We start from the raw sequence: 18,807 nt of genomic DNA on the forward strand, positions 1-18,807 counted from the left end.
GGAGACATGTTCTGAGGGTTTTGCAATTTTGTATTTCACAAATTCCCCTTTGATGGAACTGGCAACCCACATTTTTCAGAGTAAAATCAGAACAGAGACACCTCCCAAAAATAAAGTCCAAGCAAAACAATACACAAAAGAGAATTCCTTCTATGCATGTTTTGTGAATATTTTTCTTCCCTCTAACCATGGCATTCAACATGCCAGAACCAGACACAAATGATTTTATGCATTTTAAGTTAGATTTTTCCTAATAAAAACAGACAGAATTTATTTTTCATGGGGATTATGTGATTTTTCTGAAGTGCTGGGCTACCTGGTTCCTGCGGCAATGCTCCATCAATCACAGCTCAGAGCCCAGCTCCCTTCTTCTTCCTTCCTAGTAAATTGCATTAGCATAGATTACTTTGCAGTGAACATTGTGTGGACTTATTTAATCAATGTCAGCAGGGTTTTCATGCTTGTGAGCATATTCATAGATCCCCCTTTTGCTGTTTCCTTCAGATATCTTGACCTGAGGAGTATGAATGCAGGTAAGGCCATAAAGTGTGTCTTTCATTTAATGTGCTCTGCCAGACGACTCCAGCTTCTTGAGTGAATCCCGAGGAACAGATGTCTGCCTTTCAAAGTTAAAGGAAAAAACCTGCATCTGTTTCCTAAATGTCAAAACAATAACAGGCAAGTTATAGCACATATGTGGGAAGGTTTCTGGTGGTTTTGTAAAGGCTTCGGAGCTGGGCCCCAGTTGTAGCTGGCCGAGGAATAAACCGCAGAAGGAAGATATTGTACCTATGAAGGCATCCATCTTAAGGAGGAGGCCATTTGGGAGGAAGGTAGGCAGGCGAATACATAGGCAGCCATTACGTTATTTTAAGAGGAAGGAATTTAGTTGTTGGCTTGTCTAATGGAGGTTTGGGGACAAGCGTGTCTATCTCTCTAAATATCCCACCAGGTTTCTTTCCATGACTCTATTTAAATCCTACCTGGATCCATTTAGTTACAGTTCCTTATCTCTCCATCAGGGCCTATTCTGGTTTCTGTTACCTGCAGATCTGTTTGCTTTCTTCCAAATGCCTGCATTTACAGAATGTGGCCAGGAACTGATAGGATCCAGAAGAAACAAGGGTGATTATTTCTTACCATTTAGTCAGTATGTAAGCTAGCAGGAAGAAAATTCCACTTTTCCTCCTCTTCAAAAAACAGTGTTTTTCATCGTTACATAAGAGAGAATAGATACAAAGAGGCTTAGCCTATTGTGTCAGTATTTTCTATACAGCATGGTAAACATTTGAATGTAATTAAATGATAGAATTAACTTGTTAATCCTTATATGTTCCCTTGTCCATTCAAGAAATGTAACTCTAATTAAATTTCACATTGGTCACTCTAATGAAAAGAATGTCATCTAGAACTGTAGCCATCGTCAGCATGTGTGGGCAGAAGCGATAAGGCTGGGTAATTGTAGGATTAAGGATTGGTTTCTACTGAGGTTGAAAGCTATGCACACTATAGAAAGTCACTGAATTATTTGAAATCACATCTATAGGCTCTTTGTTTTATACTATCTGCTTTGTGTTGCCTCATTGACTATTCCCTCTTTCTCTTTTGTTGGTGTCCCTCTGATTTTTGCAAGGACAATAGCAGTTAGACTACAGACACCCATTTGTTTCCAGGTCATTTCCTTGTCAGTTTTGCATAATCCCCATAAGTGAGAAGTAAAACTTAAATTCCAACATTAGTTTGTGACTAGAATCTCTACTGTCCATACTGCCAATTTGGCTTCCGGATGTACAGTATGGAATTTGGTGCAGCCTCCAGTGCTTACATCCTGCAAGAAAGCAAAATAATCTCAGTGTAATAGGTAGAGGTTTTAGTCCATTGCTATATATTATAGTGCAATGTATCTTTTCCTTGGTGGACCTTGGATGGGGACTGGTGATGAAGGGTGCTATGGGGAGCTTGAGGTTTTGTGTGGCAATCAATCAATATTGCATTGTCCACTCTCTTCACTTTTGTCATGTAAAGACCCACCACTCCCAACAAATTGAACTAGGCAAATGGAAACCTATGGCCTAGAACCACTGACATATCTTCAGAGAAGCCTTTTGAGGGTGGTGTTAGACGACTCTGATCGCCACGCCGAAGCCAGTACCCAGGAGAATACTCACTTGCACCGGCATTATTCCATGACCTGAGCACGATATTCTTCTAATACAGGAACCAATTAAAAATAAACACAAGGCTGGGCTTATGCGCTGCCTAGTGCTGGGTCATTCATTGAGTTCCTCCTTTGCAGTATGAAGCCGCAGAAGCAGAACACTTCCGTGGCATGACTCTCGTTGCATGGCACATTGCCATTTCTGCTTCCAGGTAGCAGGGAATTCTGTATTCTTCTGAACACCACCTACAGCCTTTGCTCTAGTCTTTATATAGTTATCTAAATAATAACACTAAATAACAGCAACAACAAGAATAGCAATAACAACCAAACCAAAAAAAAAAAAACCACAGAACAGTGGTTTGTTTAGACGTGAATACTTCGAAGAGCCATATTTTGATTTTCAGTTTTTAAAGAAAAGGACCTTAAAGTGCTCATAGTTGTAGAAGAAACTATGTTTATTGGAATATGGGATGATGGGATTAGACTATGGGTTATAGAATCACTGATTTACCAGCTGTAGCCAACGAGATCATTCTTTCATCAGGTTGTAGGCACTGCCCAATTCCCTTCCCATTTCAACAGAAGTCAGAAAGCTTTAGGACATACTGGCCTCTGCAGGTTTTGCTTTTGTTAATATTTGTGGAGTCTTAAAATACCGAATGACTGCCTGGAGGACTTAAAGTATATTATTATTCTTATTTTGGGCAGCTTAATCATTTAATATTCCTTTGCTCCTCCATATATTAATATTTATTAGCATTATCTAGTTAGAGCTTTATTTCATACTTTAAGGATGTATTTCCTAGCATCATTTACATAGTTAGTGCTCCTGATTTCCTATGCACTTAGCAAAAGCGAAGATTAATCTCTGTAAGTAAAAGGCACCCTAACTACAGTAAGAAAAGGCACTGCAATTCAAGGGTAACTCAAGTACAGCAAGCTCTTTGGAACCAAAGATGAGTAAAGTACATTATTTTGTTTTTTTGCATTTCATTTTGACTTTGGGTTTACTTTAAAAGTTCTATCTGAACTCTAATTTAAGAATAACCCAGAAGTCGTTTTTTGTTGTTGTTACTGTTGTATTTTATAATCTATTCTCATCCTTTTCCCAATGAAGAGAAGTGGTCTTCTGAGATTACTTGTTACAGATTTCCATAAACAACGTAGTTTCTCTCACGATGTGCATCTATTAAGTGTGAAATGCCTTCAGTCTGTCAGCTCTTCTACAGACCTTCCCCTGGATGTATATGTAAAGTTCGTAAAAAATATCTTATTGACTCTTATATTATTCAGTATGTTAATTTAATATTTTTTGAAAAGCGAATAAAATCTAAATGCTGAGGGAAAACAGACTGGAATATATAAAATTTCAGTTTTTAAAAAATGTATAGAAGATCATTTATTAATATAAAAGTTTAAAGATGATCCATGTAGAAGGAAGCGAAGGAACATTTTGCAATCATAACTTTCTTTTCAATAGTGGGTAACGGTTTGGAAACGTACTGAATTATTAAGGGGAGGATTAGAACCTAAATGTAAGCTGTAGCATTCTAGCTCCCCAGCAATGCTAAATCCAGATTTGTCTGTCATCTCAAGGTGAGAGTGAGAAATGTGCTCACATGTGACCTTGATTCTGTGGAACCATCTGTAGGTTGAGGCGCAGGCTGGCAGGGTAGGAAGTGTTGGTGGGGGTCCAATAACATCAGTGTACTGCCATTTTTGTTTCACTCATGTCATAGCTAGCAACAGACACTTCTAGGATTGCCTGAGAAGAAGCTAAAGGCATTCAAATAAGTCGTGGCTGGTAATTTATTTTTTTGGGAATGTATATAGCCATTACATTTTTTTTGAGTTTATGTAGTTGTCACTGATACACAACTATTCCTGTGTATCCTTCTCTTTTGTTTTTTGTCTCTCGATGAATGCACAAATATAACCAACTTAAAAGTATAAATGCAGTCCCTTAATTATCAACATATGCTTTATGTTGTTGGGGTCTGGATTTTAAAGTTCCAGTATCTATTACCATCCTCATCTAAGTTTGCTTGGTATGAAGAATAACTATTTTACAAGCTGTAAAATTCTAACATTTGTCTCAATCCTGTATGGTTAGAGTAGTATATTCCACTCCTATTTTAAAGAAAAAATAATAAACTAATTAAGAGGAAGCTGTTGTGCAATAGGAGCTAACTGCACAACTAGAAATGCAACAAACAGCAGAGGATTGAAGAAACAGTTAAATGGAGACATCATTTCTAGGAAAGATGCATGTCAGTTGTTCATCCAGAAAACTAAATCATAAATTGAGAATAAGAAAAAACTTACATTTCGGAAGGACCTTAGGAAAAAAAGATTAGAAGAAAACATTTCATTAATTTTTTTCATAAGAATATTGTTATGAGATGAAAGAAATTGTGGAGGTCTGATCAATATGCCTGAGGGTATCTGCGATGGTCGAACAAGGGTCAGTAATTAGAAAGCATCTAGACCCCAGCTTTAAAAAACGTTCTTGCTTCATACGAAGTACCCAGCCTCAATTATACATCTGTAACAAAAGGCATACACCTGAGGCTTAGGGAACACTTCCAAAGAAGGGACAGAAAGATTATAAGGGCCAGAGGACCAGGATGTCTGATGAAAATTTGTGGTTTCAATATACAACAAAGGACTCTAACCATGAAATCTTAACAGTAAGCTCACCAAAACAAGACCTGAATGTCAATGTCAGTTGACATGCCAGTGTGTTTGGGGGAAGTCTCACAAGGCCCCACTCCAAGATGATGAATGGGACAATTAATGAGTCCTTAGAATGGGAAAATAAGTTGTCTCCAGGGTTGAGTCTCCCACATGGTTATCTAATACCAAGGAAGCATTCTGGAAAGCACATACCTGTGAGCAAAGATAAGTCAACTCAGCAGGCTGTATTTATACATTCATGTAGTGTTAATTAAAGAACAAGAAGTCAGGAATTTGAAAGGGGAGCATGATAGGTCTGTGGGGGGAGGAAATAATGCAAATCCAATGGGCAAATGCCAAAGGGGTTTAGTTTGATTTTGAAAGTGATAGAGACAACTGGACTCTTCTGGCATCACCATCAAGAAATGCAGTAGTTTGGTTAATTATGCTCTTAGGTAACATGAGAAAGGAAGTGGGTTTTAAAAAGTGTTACAGAGGAGTAAAACTCGCAGATTTGTGGTAGTATTTTGATGGCTGTAGTGGAGTGACAGATGCCCGAAGAATGCAAACTTTCAATGGGACCACTATATACATCTGGAGCCTGCATGGTTGAAGGAAAACTTGAGAATCAGAGTGGATCAGAACACAGGAAGACTACTTCCAGTATCCCCAAGTTTCCTTCTGTCCCCATTGCATTTTTGGTACCTTATCTTGGCAAAGATGTCCAAGACACTGTCAGATTTTTAAATGATTTATGAGGTAGAAATACCACAAAGGATACGCTGGTATATGTTCCTCCACATTGGGCTGTGCTTGAAGTGAAGACAGAGAGGCAGTGGACAGTGTACTGAAGATAAAATTTCAGAAGTCTTAAGTGTCACAGAACCGGCTGGATCCAAAGACCTGGGAGAAGGTGTGGGCATCATCACCCCATCACAGCGGGTTCATCCACGTCTTGCTTTGTCTTCTTTTATTGACATTTTCTTTTCACCTGTGATTGTTTCCTTTTGAAAAGGAATTCCTTTTGAAAAGGAAATATTTGACATCCAAAATTAGAGGGTTTTTTGTATCAAGAGAAATATAACCATGGTGAAATTTGTTAAAGTTTAGAAAGCTCTCTCACTTTGTTTTTCATGTTCCAGTGACATGACATTTTTTAGGTAAAAACCAGGGTGGTAGTCGATTTTGAGGATGTTACAGACATTTAAAAAAGATATCTGACCTACAAGTCTGGCAGCATATAAGTGAAGTCTTACAGAACCTGTGAGGGAGAGTCTAGGAAGACATCTAATAAACAAAAAGCTTAAGCACAGAAAATCACAGCCAGCACAAACAGGGATCCTTGTTATAAACTTCAGCAGAAATCTCATTTCCTGCAGAAGTCAGCAGATAGTATGCAAAACCAGAAGGGTTTTTTTTTTTTGCCTTAGTATCAATGACAAAGTTTATCTCAATGAAGTCACTAGGAATTTTCCATTGATAACACTTGTGCTGACTTTGCTCTTTGGACATCTGCAGAATCTCAAAGAACTAAAGATAACTGAATGAACAACCAACATTCTTGAAATTGACTTGATGCTTTGGCACAGAGGAGTGTGTGAATGTGTGAGTCAGTGTGTGTGTGTGTGTGTGTGTGTAAGCATGTATGTGACTGTATGTAGTGTACAACTATGTGTGTGCTATGATGTGTATGATTGTGTGTGTGTATCTTCATGGGTATAATAAGTGTCAGAGTGAGTTTTTTATGTGTTGTTATACGTGTGTGGGAATGTATATGACAGTGTCACAGCATGATTATGTACATGTTATGTTTCTGTGTCTGTGACTGTCTCTGCATGTATCTTCATGTGGGCCCGTGTGGCTAAATATGTGCTACTTTTAATGTGTGTGTGTGTGTGTGTGTGTGTGTGTGTGTGATTGAATGTATATGACTGTATTCAGAGTATGACTTTTTAGGTGTTGTGTTAATGTGTGTGGGTGTATGTGTCTTCATGTGTGTAACTGTGTGTCAGTGTGTGACTCTGTGTGTTTGGTTCTCATTATGTATCTCCTCATTTTACTATAGCAAAATCTTCTGGACCTTCCAGGTATTGTCTATTAGGATGATGATGATGATGATGATGATGATGTGTGTGGGGGGGGCAGGGGTAAATTGTGGAAAAGTGTATATATCCCAGATTTTGACAGGATTAAACAGTTATGTAGGTCCACCCTAACAATGTATTTTTTAGGATACATGAACTGTGTGATTACTGCTCTGTGAACATATTGGGATAGGAAAAACCTGTTATTATTTCCTTGTGTTTAGAAGGAGGATGTTTAAATCTAGCGTGTTTAGCTATATTTCCAGCTGCGCCTGAGAGCTGTACAACTGATGGGGTGGCTTCAATATTTTTTTTTGTTTGATTTTTCACAGGGACAGTCACATTGCTAGTGGCGTCCATCTATCAATATGATCAGTGTTTTCTTAGAAAATGCATCTGTATTTTAGAATCCTTACATTCTTACTAAGAAGTACTTGCAAGTTAGGTGAATATATATCAAATTTATGAACTACAGTTGAAAAGCCCATGCTTACTGTAAGCATTTCCATAAATCTGTTCAAAAATTAAGAAGTTCATAAATAACTAAAAAATTAGAAAAGGATTTTTAGACTGTAAATAGATTTTACTGATATTAGATATCTGTATAGCATTTTGAAGAGATTTTTTTTTCATTTTAAGCTTTACAAAATTTTCAACAACATATTTCGCACATTTTAAGCTGTTTTTCATGCTAAAATCCATAGCTTCAGAACATCTAAGTTTTATTTACTAATACAAGCAATGAATAAATTCCTCATACTAACAGGCGTTGCACCTATGCTAAAAAAGCTTTTCATTACGGTCACTATATCCTGGGGATGTGTTGAAGGGTCACATTTGTCTCTGTATTCTTGGGTTTTACCCTACTGAATCACATAGGAAATTAGGGCAGAGTTGATTTCCTGTAGTCACTAAACAATAAAAATCCAGAGCCAGCAGACGGTGTTGGCTTGCTATTTTCAGAGTGTGCTACTCAGATGAGTAATCAGCTTGGTACCACACCCAGGTTGTGGTGTCCACACTAGGAGTCTATTGTTTGACAGAACATTGATTCTCAGAGTAGGACATCCTAACTATCAAGAGCACTGGAACATATGCTTCAGAATTATACCTCATTTGCTAAAGAATTATGTTTCTTTATACTCAGCTTGAAATCACAGGCATGTACTTATATGGAAATATGAATTTAAGATTATTTTTAAGCTATAAACAATCTCCAGTTCTAAGCATCATTGTTCTCTGAGGGGAAAAACAGCTACCAGTTGCAGCATTTAAAAATGCCTGAAATATGAGATTTCAAGATCTCAGCATACTTCCCTGCAAAGTTCTAGAAATATAAGACATGACAGAATTAGAAAGGAAAAATTTGTAGATGGCACACTGTTGGGAGTTTTTATTCTGTTGTCCATTCCTTTGCCTGGACACCCCCAAAAGAATGTTCTGCAGAGCCTCTGAAGGGAAATCAGGTGAGGGAGCAGTGAGTTCAGAGGTTCCAAAGTGAGAGGCAGCTCTCATTAGAGCATTAGAAGTCAAGGCATGAGTGCTCTGGGTGGCAAAGGGGACACACTGAGCATCCACAGGACACACTTCCTCAGGGAACGGGTGGCTTCAGCACTCAGCTTAGAATAGATTTAACAAGAAGAAAATTTCAAAAATGGGATTCAGGAAAAGAAAATATAGAGACAAGCGTGAATGAGAGAAGTTTTGTTTTGCACGGTACATGTGAAATGTATTAAAGCACAGCTGTGAATGTTTCTTGAAATTATTGAAGATATTACCCAAAGGTTAAAGACAAAGGAAAACTGCGGGCAATCAATGGCTTCTCGACAAGGGTGGTTGTTTCTCCTAGGGCAGAGCCAAGGCTAAGCTGCACCCACCTCAGTAGACAGTCTCTCTCCCTCAACTGGCAGAGACTTAATTAAACTCAGTGGGCCACACCCACTACTGAAAAGAAAGGTCTCAGGGGAGGGAAAAGAGGATGAGATGGGAATGGTGGGTGAAAACGAGTAAACGCTTTCATCTAGATGTATAAAACTGTAAAACATTTTTTAAAAGACCGAAATGGCATTAAATTAATGCTCATGAAGATGAAGTTGTATTTCATGAAACTGTGTCCCATGGCATGGTGACCCTTTGGTCTTCACCAATCTCTCCATTATCATTACAACTTTCTATTGTGCAAATGGACTACACAATTTTTAAAGGAATTTTCCTCACTAGCAGTTAGCATTTCCAGTCTGGTGCATTGCTTCTCTGGCTACTTAAAAAAAAAAAAAGCAAACAAAAAAAGAAAAAAACAAAACACCTAGCTATAGTCATTTTTCCCTCTCTTTTGTGTCTTGTTTTACTAGCTAGTTTCAATGCTGGCTACACAGAGAACTGGATTCACTCCAAATTACCTTCATCAATTTTCCCAAGAGATTTGCTGGCCATTTTTCTGAAAAGGATTTTCTGTAGCCTCATCTTTGTAACCTTGAGTTTGCTAATGAACACTATGTGCCTTTCCTCTCCCATGTTACAAAATTAGAGCTCTTTGGTACAGTGAGTGATGGAAATTTCCTGATGCCCAAGGCAAAAACAAACAAGGGATGTGTTGTAAATTCTGAGGCCATGATGGTGGTTTTGACTACAGCTAGCATAGGAGTTTGAGTCAGCCAGTCTTAGGGCCATGGAGTCATAACAGGAAGAAATGAAATGCTTTCAAGCTGATTAAACTGGGCTCCAGTGTCCTAAGTACAGCTTATTTCTCCCTTGGTAACCAAAAGTGTTAGGAATTTACATGTGAATTTCAATGTATCTCACTTTCTGCATTTGACAAGTTCTATGTCTGAAATGCTCACAAGTTAGTAGATTTTGTTTCTTCATTGAACTTCACAAATAATTATTTTTCTTTACAATTTTGACATGTATGAGCATTTGAGATTCTTCTAAATTTTTCCCTATGATTTTCTAGCATGCCAAATGCAAATAAGCTGCTCTGAAATAGTGGGGTTGATACTTTAACTTGTTAAGTTATAATATATATGTTTATACATTTCAAAACACATCAATTTTAGCACAAAATTTTAAATAATTTATACATTGCAAAAAACCTATTTTTGTGCTCATTGCTTTATGGCAAAGACACAAAGTAGACCAACTGATCAGATGTTACTGTCACACTGCATACAATGACTTACTCAGACTGTTAATGTCTGTGCATATCACTTGTGCTAAAGAAGAATAAATAAAGACATACTTAAGTTTTAATCTGAACTCCTCTAGTCTTACATTTTAAAATAATGCTTAATTGTAACATCAAAAGAAGACACCTATATGCTTATTTCTGAGTCCTTGTTGGAACTCAAGGAGAGAGCCATTAAGGAGTTGATTTATGAGACAAAGAATCAGTTGGCACTAATTTCCAAATATTCAACATTATTTCTTGTTGGTATCTTTAAAGATATTTGACACCTCAAGACCTAGATTAGCATCTGAAACAAAGTTCTAATGTTACACTGAGTGTCTGGCTACTTACTGAATGTAAAATTAGAATCAAATAACTTGAATTTTAACTGGGAATTGCATATATCCAAATCATGGCCTAAAATGAATTACATGCTATCAGTAGTCTTATCAGCATTTACAGCACTTGGAAGAGCATGTAATCAAAACAGCCTTTAAATCACTCCTTTTTATCTTAAAAGACCCCAGAAGAAAAGTTTGTAACTGCAAAATCAAGGAGCACTGAGTCTACCTTTTATCCAGTCGCATTCTTTCTATACTACCTCAGAAATTAAAACCTATTTTATAGCAAAAGTGAAGCTAAGTAGTATTGTACTGCAACATTAACAAATACTCAGATCATTTGAATGCAGATAGATGACTATTTTACTTTGCTTTTTCAATGATGACTTTTTTTTTATAAATAGCCACTGAAAGAGATTGAATATAGTGAAGGTTAGGAAAGGGGACATTGTTTAATCTTTAGTTTATGAATTGCTAATCCATTCTATAGAGGAATCAGCATAATTTTTATCAGAAGTTTTAAGGGAATTAAATCACAAAGGGCAAGGTTTTCATTATCTTCAATATTCAAACTGAAAAATATGATTTATAAATTTTATGGCAGTAATTTGACCATACTTTAAAAAATAGTCTTTCTGAAAGGTGAGTCACTTGACTGATAAAAACTTGAGCTTTTCTATATGGAATATGCTTTAAATTAGGGCTTAGATTTATCTACTGCATGACTTTCATATAGAAATGCAAATTTGTAGATTCTTAAATTGTGTTGAATTAATATGTCTGAAGATATTTTTTCCCTCTGAGTATATTTAAATATATCAATTCATGTAACTGTCCATCTTGTTTTCATTTGAATGGTAAAATGAAGAAACAATATTTAGTGAGTCAGCAAATCTTCAAAATAATCAATTCTTGGGTAGAATTCTGGCATACTATTAATAAGGTAACTGTTTATAGATCAGACAAAATAACATTGGCTGTACTTAAATGTTATCTTTATTTTTGGAGGCACAGAGTCTAAAACAGCCAATGGAGATATTCACAGATTCTCCCCACAAATACCCAAATGTCATTAAGAGGAATGTATTCAAGCCCATTCCATAAAAATATTCTTTCCTTTATCATATGCAGAAAATGGAACTTTTATTACAAAGTTCTTAAAGTAAGGTAATGGTTTAATTTGCAAATTGGTAATTATATATTTGTAATTAATAGTCATTGGTACAGATCCTAGAGACACAACCCTGAAGATTTCTCTGTATTTGCCTAGCGTTTTAGGAGTAACCAGTGTTAAATATACCATGCTGCTGGTGTCTTGTCTAATCCCCAGTCAGTTGTTTTTATCAGAAACCCTTCAGTTCAGTGAACTATACAATTTCTTTGGAAATTGTAGTTTGTTTGTGGTATCTTAACTGTTGCTGAAGTTATCCGGAATCTATTTCTGTTTGCCACCAAATAACCATAATCAGTGTTATGATTTGGCTCTGACAGTTCCTTCAAATGACCTGAAAGACTTAGTTATCAGCTGGCTGGTGGTTTGACCTTGAGGGGCTGACATTAGTGGGTTCATACTGAATGGGATATTAGGAGGTAGGAGATGGGCATGTTTGGAAGGAGTAGGGCCATGGAAAGAGTGTTGTGCCTTTGAAAGATTTACTTTGCTGTTGGTTTTCTCTTATCTCTCTTTTATTCCTGGTTACCACAGACAGAGCATCTTTCTTCCACCACATCCCCCTTATTGGTGTTTCTTCATTTCCAAACGTACTGAACCCAGTAACCCATAGACTGAATTCTCTGAACAGTGAAACAAAATGACTCAACTGTTCTTTTAGTTATATTTAAATGTCCCTTTCTCCCTAAGACAACCAGAAGTTTACCAACAGAGTCCGTCATAACACAGTCATCTAAATTCTTAGAACCTTGGAAATGTGGATATTTAGAATCAGTTATTGGCTTGAGAGAACCAAAAGATTGTGGTTTTATTGCCTCACTTCTTTGTCGACTTAAAGGCACATGCTTGAAGAGGATAACTTGTTAATTTCTATTAGTATTTCTGTTTCTCCTGTTACTAGAAGAAATATTCAAAATAAGTTCATTGAGAAATTAAGTTGCTTTCTGCAGACGAAGCAACCACGAGTCTGTTGATAGCACTGGGCTAATACCAACCCCACTCAGGGGAGAGGTGAGCTTCGGCCCTGTCTCAGGCCCAACTTCTACTTTCCCTCTCTGGGATCTCCTGGCCTGGGGACTGCAGACAGGTGGACTCACCCCCTGGGGGACCAAGCAATGTGAGTCTGATGATGTCACTCTGATAGTCCTGCTTCTATCCACCGGAGAGGGATTGCTTCAGACCTGCCTGCACCAACTGTGAGACCCATCAGAGTATTGGACCTGTTTTCACTCACCAGAAGAGAACCCTGGACTGTATCCACCAGGACAGGAAGAGATCCCAACTGCAACCCTGTAAGAAGGAATGGGAAGACAACAATATAAGAACACATTCAACAACAGAAAAACCAATATGATGCCACCAGGGTCTAGGGACTGTACACCAGCAAGAAATAAACTCTCAACACAGATGAAGCAGAAGAGAATGACCTTAAAACAACTTCATGCAGATTATAGAGACCCTAAAAGAGGAAATGAGAAAATCCTTTAAAGAAATGGAAGAAACCAAAAATTGCAAGAAACAATTCAAACAGTGCAAGGTTTGAAAGCTGAAATAGGGAGAATTAACAAAATAACACTGAGGGAATTCTGGAATTAGAAAAGATGGGTAAATGATCAGGAACTACAAGCATAAACATAACCAACAGAATACAAGAGACAGAAGAGAGAATCTCAGCCATTGAAGATACACTAGGAGAAATAGATTCATAGATCAAAGAAAATCTTAAGTCCAACAAATCCCTAACACAAAAATCCAAGAAATATGGGACACTGTTAAAAGGCCAAACTCAAGAATAATAGGTATAGGAAAAGGTGAAGAAACCCAACTCAAAGGTGCAGAAAACATATTCAGCAAAATCACAGCAGAAAACTTTCCCAGACTAAAGAAAGATATGCCAATGAAAGCATAGGAAGCCTACAAAACAACAAATAGAGTGGACCACAAAACTTTCCCTCATCACATAATAATCAAAACACAAAACTTACAGAATAAAGAAAGAATATTAAGAGTGGCAAAGGAAAAAAAGCCAATGGAATTCTCTGTGGAAATTCTGCAAATCAGAAGGTCCTGGATATTCTACAAACACTAAGAAACCATAGATACCAGCCCAGACTACTATACTCAGCAATGTTTTCAATCACTATAGATGGAGAAAAAAAGATATTCCATGACAAAACCAGATTTAAACAATACATATACACTAATCCAATCCTACAGAAAATACTGGAAGGAAAACTCCAACCTAAAGAAATTAACTACATTCATTAAAACATAGGCAATAGATAATCTCATTTTACTAAAAGCCAAAAGAAACAGCAGAGAAAATTCACACACAATATCATCCCTGACTACTAATTCAAAACACACAAGAATTAATGCTCAATGGTCCTTGACTTCCCTCAGTATCATTGTTCTTAACTCGCCTATAAAAAGACACGTGCTGACAGAATGGATACAAAGACAGAATTCAAACTTCTGCTTCATACGAGAAACACACCTTAACTTCAAAGACAGGTGTTAGATCAGATTGGGATAAGATTTTCCAATCAATTGGAACATGCAGGGAGGGGAGAGGGAACCTGGAAAAGGAGAGAGGGAGAAGAGGAGAGGACAGGAAGACATGGGGGAACAGGAAGGTTGAGTTAGGAGAAGAATAGAGGAGAGCAGGATGAGAGATACCATAATAGATGGAGTCATTATAGGTTTGAGGAGAGAGATGACACTAGTGAGATTTCCAGATATCAATTGTCAAACTAAGCAATATTGGAGAGACTACCTTAATAGACCCTCCCTGATAATGAGATTGAAGACTGCCTTACATGCCATCCTAGAACCTTCATCCAGTGATTGATGGAAGTAGAGGCAGATACCCACAGCTAAACACTGAACTGAACTCCTGCAACCCAGTGACAGAAAAGGAGGAGTGATGAGCAAAAGGGTCAAGACTGTGCTAGTGAAACCCACAAATACAGCTGACCTGACAAAAGGGAGCTCTTGAAACACAGACTGATGGCTGAGAGGCCAACAGGGGACTGATCCAGACTCCCTGAATGTAGTGTCAGGGAAGAGGCCCAATCTCTTGGGCCTTGGGTAGTAGATCAGTGTTTACCGTGGAATACTAATGAACTTTGGGAGCCCATTCCACATGGAGAGATGCTGTCGCAGCCTGGACACATGGGTAAGGGCCTAGATCCTGCCCTGGATGAAATTACAGACTCTGGAGATCCTGCAAGGAGGGCCTCACCCTCCCTGGGAATGGTGAGGGTATTGGGTGGGGGGCTGGGGGTTGGTGGAGGGGCAAGGGAGGAGGTGTGGGAGAGAAAGCTGGGATTGATATGTGAAGCAAGCATGTTTCTAATTTAAATAAAAATATATTGGAAAAAACAGAAATAATTGAACAATTCCAAAATTAAATTTTTTTTCCAATCAAACGGACTCAAGAAACAAGCTGGTGAATTTCAAGATTCCATTTTTTTCTGCTGAGTAGTATTCCATTGTGTAAATGTACTACATTTTCTCTATCCAGTCTTCAGTTGAGGGTCATCTAGGATCTTTCCAGGTTCTGGCAATTACAAATAATGCTGCTATGAACATAGTTGAGCAGATGTCCTTATTGTATGAGGGTACATCTTTTGGGTGTATGCCTAAGAGTGGAATTGCTGGATCTCGTGGTATTGATTTCCATTTTTCTGAGGAATCTCCATACTGATCTCCAAAATGGCTGCACTCGTTGGCATTCCCACCAGCAGTGGAGGAGTGTATCCCTTTCTCCACATCCTCTCCAGCATAAACTGTCATTAGTGTTTTTGATTTTATCCATTCTGAAGGGAGTGTGATGGTATCTCAGAGTTGTTTTGATTTGCATTTCCCTAATGGCTAAAGATGTTGAGCATCTTCTCAAGTGTCTCTTGGCCATTTTGGACTCCTCTATTGAGAATTCTCTATTTAGTTCTGTACACCATTTTTTAGTTGGATCCTTTGGTGTTCTGGAGTCTTGCTTCTTGAATTCTTTGTAAATTTTGGAGATCAGCTCTCTGTCAGATGTGGGGTTTGTGCATATCTTTTGCCATTCTGTGGACTGTTGTTTTGTCTTGTTGACTGTGTCCTTTGCTCCTCAGAAGCTCCTCAGTTTCAGGAGATCCCATGTATTAATTGTTGATCTCAGTGTCTGTGCTACTGGTGTTATGTCATCCTGAGTGAGGTAACCCAGTCACAAAAAGACAAGCATGGTATGTACTCACTCATATATGGATTTTAGACATGGAGCAGGGCATTGCCAGACCACAACCCCACCGCCAGAGAGTCTGGGTTGCAGGGAGGACCCTAAGAGAGATATGCATGGTAACCCAGAGAAGAGTTAGGGGATGTGATCTCCTAATTGGATTGGGAGTGGGAGAAGGGGAGGGTAGAAGGAAATAGAAGAAAGAGAGAGAGAAAAGAGGAGGGGAGAGGAGGACATGCTAGAGCAGGAAGGTTGAGCCAGGGTAAGAATAGAGGAGAAAAAGATGGGTTATACCAGAAAAGAGAGAGCCAGTATAAGTTGGAGGAGAGACTGGCACTAGTGAGATCTTCACAGATCTACAAGAATGACACCAACTGGCATTAAGGATACCTACCTTAAATGCCCTCCCATGATAATGAGAATGATGACTACCTTATATGCCATCCTAGAACTCTCATCCAATGGTTGATGGAGGCAGAGGCAGACACCCACAGCTGTGAACAGAATTGGACTACTAGAACCCAGTTGTAAAGAAGAGTGATGACAAAAGGAATCAAGATCGGGCTGCCAAACCCACAGAGGCAGCTAATCTAAATAAGGCGGAATGCATGGACCCAGACTGAAGACTGAGGGCCAACATGGGACTGATCCAGAAACCCTCCCACCAAACCTGGGTGTCAGAGAGGAGGCCTTGGCAATCTGTGGGACCTGGGAGAGTGGAGCAGTATTTATTCCTGGCATACTGAGGGACTTTGGGAACCCATACAACGTGGAGGGATACTATCTCAGCCTGGAAACATGAGGAAGAACCTGGGACCTTCTCAGGATGATGTGATAGACACTGAAAATCCCTCATGGAGGCCCTTGCCCTCCCAGGGGAGTGGAGGGGGGTGAAGTGGGTGTGATGGGTTGGGAGGATTTGGGGGTGGGGGAGGAGAGGAGGGAGAGGGAACTGAAAGTGACATGTGTAAAAAAGTTAAATAAAAAATATATGAAAAAAGTAACAAGCCGGTGTAGCTATCTTAATATCTAACATATTAGACTTCAAACAAAAATCAATCAAAAGAGATGAAGGAAGTTCATTTCATATTCACCACAGGAAAAATCCATCAGGATGAGGTCTCAATTCTGAACATCTATGCCCCAAATACAAAGGCACCCAAGTTCGTAAAAGAAACATTACCAAAACTCAAATCACACATAAGACCCAGTTATAGTGGGAGGCTTCAACACCCCACTCTCACCACGAGACAGGACCATTAGACAGAAACGTAAAGAAACAAAGGAACTAACAGAAGTTTTGACACAATTGGGTATAACAGACATCTATAGAACATCCCATCAAACACAAAAGAATATACCTTCTTCTCAGCACCACATGGGACCTTCACTAAAATTGGCCACATACTTGACAACATAGCAAACCTCAACAGGTACAAAAAATTGGAATAACTCCATGTATCTTATCAGACCACCATGCTATAAAGTTGGAATTCAACAACAACACCAATTGCAGAAAGCCTACAAACTCATTGAAATTGAAGAACACACAATTACACCATTCCTGGATCAAGGAAGAAATAAACAAAGAAATTAAAGACTTTATAGATTTCAGTGAAAATGAAGACACAACATACCCAAACTTATGGGACACTTTAAAAGCAGTGCTAAGAGGAAAATTCATAGTACTAGGTGCTCACATGAAGGAACTGGAGGAAAGTCACACTAGAGAATTAACAACATAACTGAAAACTCTAGAACAAAAAGAAGCATTCTTACCCCGGAGGAGTAGATGCCAGAATATATTCAAACTGAGGGCTGAAATCAATAAAGTAGAAACAAAGAAAACAATACAAAGGATCAACGTAACAATGAGTTGGTTCTTTGAGAAAAATCAATAAGATAGACAAACCTTTATCCAAACTAACCAAAAGACAGGGAGAGAATATGCAAATTAACAAAATCAGAAATGAAAAGGAAGACATATCAACAGATACTGAGGAAATCCAGAGAATCTTCAGGTCATACATTAAAAAAACTATACTCAATTAAAAAGTGGGGTACAGAATTGAACAGAGAATTCTCAATAGAGGTTTCTTAAATAACTAATTGACACTTAAGAACGTTCTCACTATGCTTAGTCATCAGGAAAATTCAAATCAAAACAACTCTGAGATACCATCTTACTCCTGTCAGAATGGCTAAAATAAAAACACCAATCAAAGTTTGTGCTGAAGAGGATGTGGAGAAAGGGGAACATTCCTCCACTGCTGGTGGGAATGCCAGTTCATACAGCCGCTTTGGAAATCAGTATGGAGATTCCTCAGGAAAAGTGGAATCAGTCCAGCAATTCCAGTCTTAGACATATACCCATAAGATGCACATTTATACAACAAGTATATCTTTTCAACCCTGTTCATAACAGCATTATTTGTAATAGCCAGAACCTGGAAGTAACCTAGATGTTCCTCAGATGAAGAATGGATAGTGAAGATGTGGTACATTTACACAGTGGAGTACTATTCAGTGGAAAAAAATGGAATATTGAAATTCGCATGCAAATGATGGAACTAGAAGAAACCATTGTGAGTGAGGTAACCCAGTTTCAAAAAGACAATCATGGTATATACTCACTCATATATGGATGTTAAACACAGAGTAAAGGATTATCAGCCTACTATCCAAACTGCCAGAGAAGCTAGGAAACAAGGCTGACCCTAAGAGAGACATACATGGTACCCTGGAGAAGAGGAAAGGGAGAAAAACTGCTGAACAAATTGGGAGCATGAGGAGATGGGAGAGGGAACTAGGAGAAAGAGAAAAAATGGAGGAAAAGTGTAGGCTAAATGGACGCTGTAACGATACGCGACACACAATTACTGACAGTAAAGCTAAGTATTTAATGTAGAAAATTACTCACAAGATACCAAACCCAGAGGAGCCAAACAGTTCTCAGCTAGCGGCCGGACCGGAAGCCGAACTCCAG

The 18,807-nt window shown here is 38.4% G+C and overlaps 1 long non-coding RNA gene across 1 annotated transcript; it reads right to left on the bottom strand.

Moving 5' to 3' along the window:
- Positions 1 to 61: 61 nt before the first annotated feature.
- On the bottom strand, positions 62 to 18,768 carry LOC121142284. The gene is made up of 4 exons (XR_005879262.1): positions 18,742 to 18,768; positions 12,834 to 12,889; positions 5,619 to 5,858; positions 62 to 620 (listed from the first exon to the last, which is right to left on the bottom strand). It is a non-coding gene; the product is annotated as an uncharacterized LOC121142284 (long non-coding RNA).
- Between the last annotated feature and the right edge of the window lie 39 nt (positions 18,769 to 18,807).

The sequence above is a fragment of the Mesocricetus auratus genome, unplaced genomic scaffold (assembly GCF_017639785.1).
Source record: "Mesocricetus auratus isolate SY011 unplaced genomic scaffold, BCM_Maur_2.0 Super-Scaffold_100009, whole genome shotgun sequence".
Classification (NCBI taxonomy): Eukaryota; Metazoa; Chordata; class Mammalia; order Rodentia; family Cricetidae; genus Mesocricetus; species Mesocricetus auratus.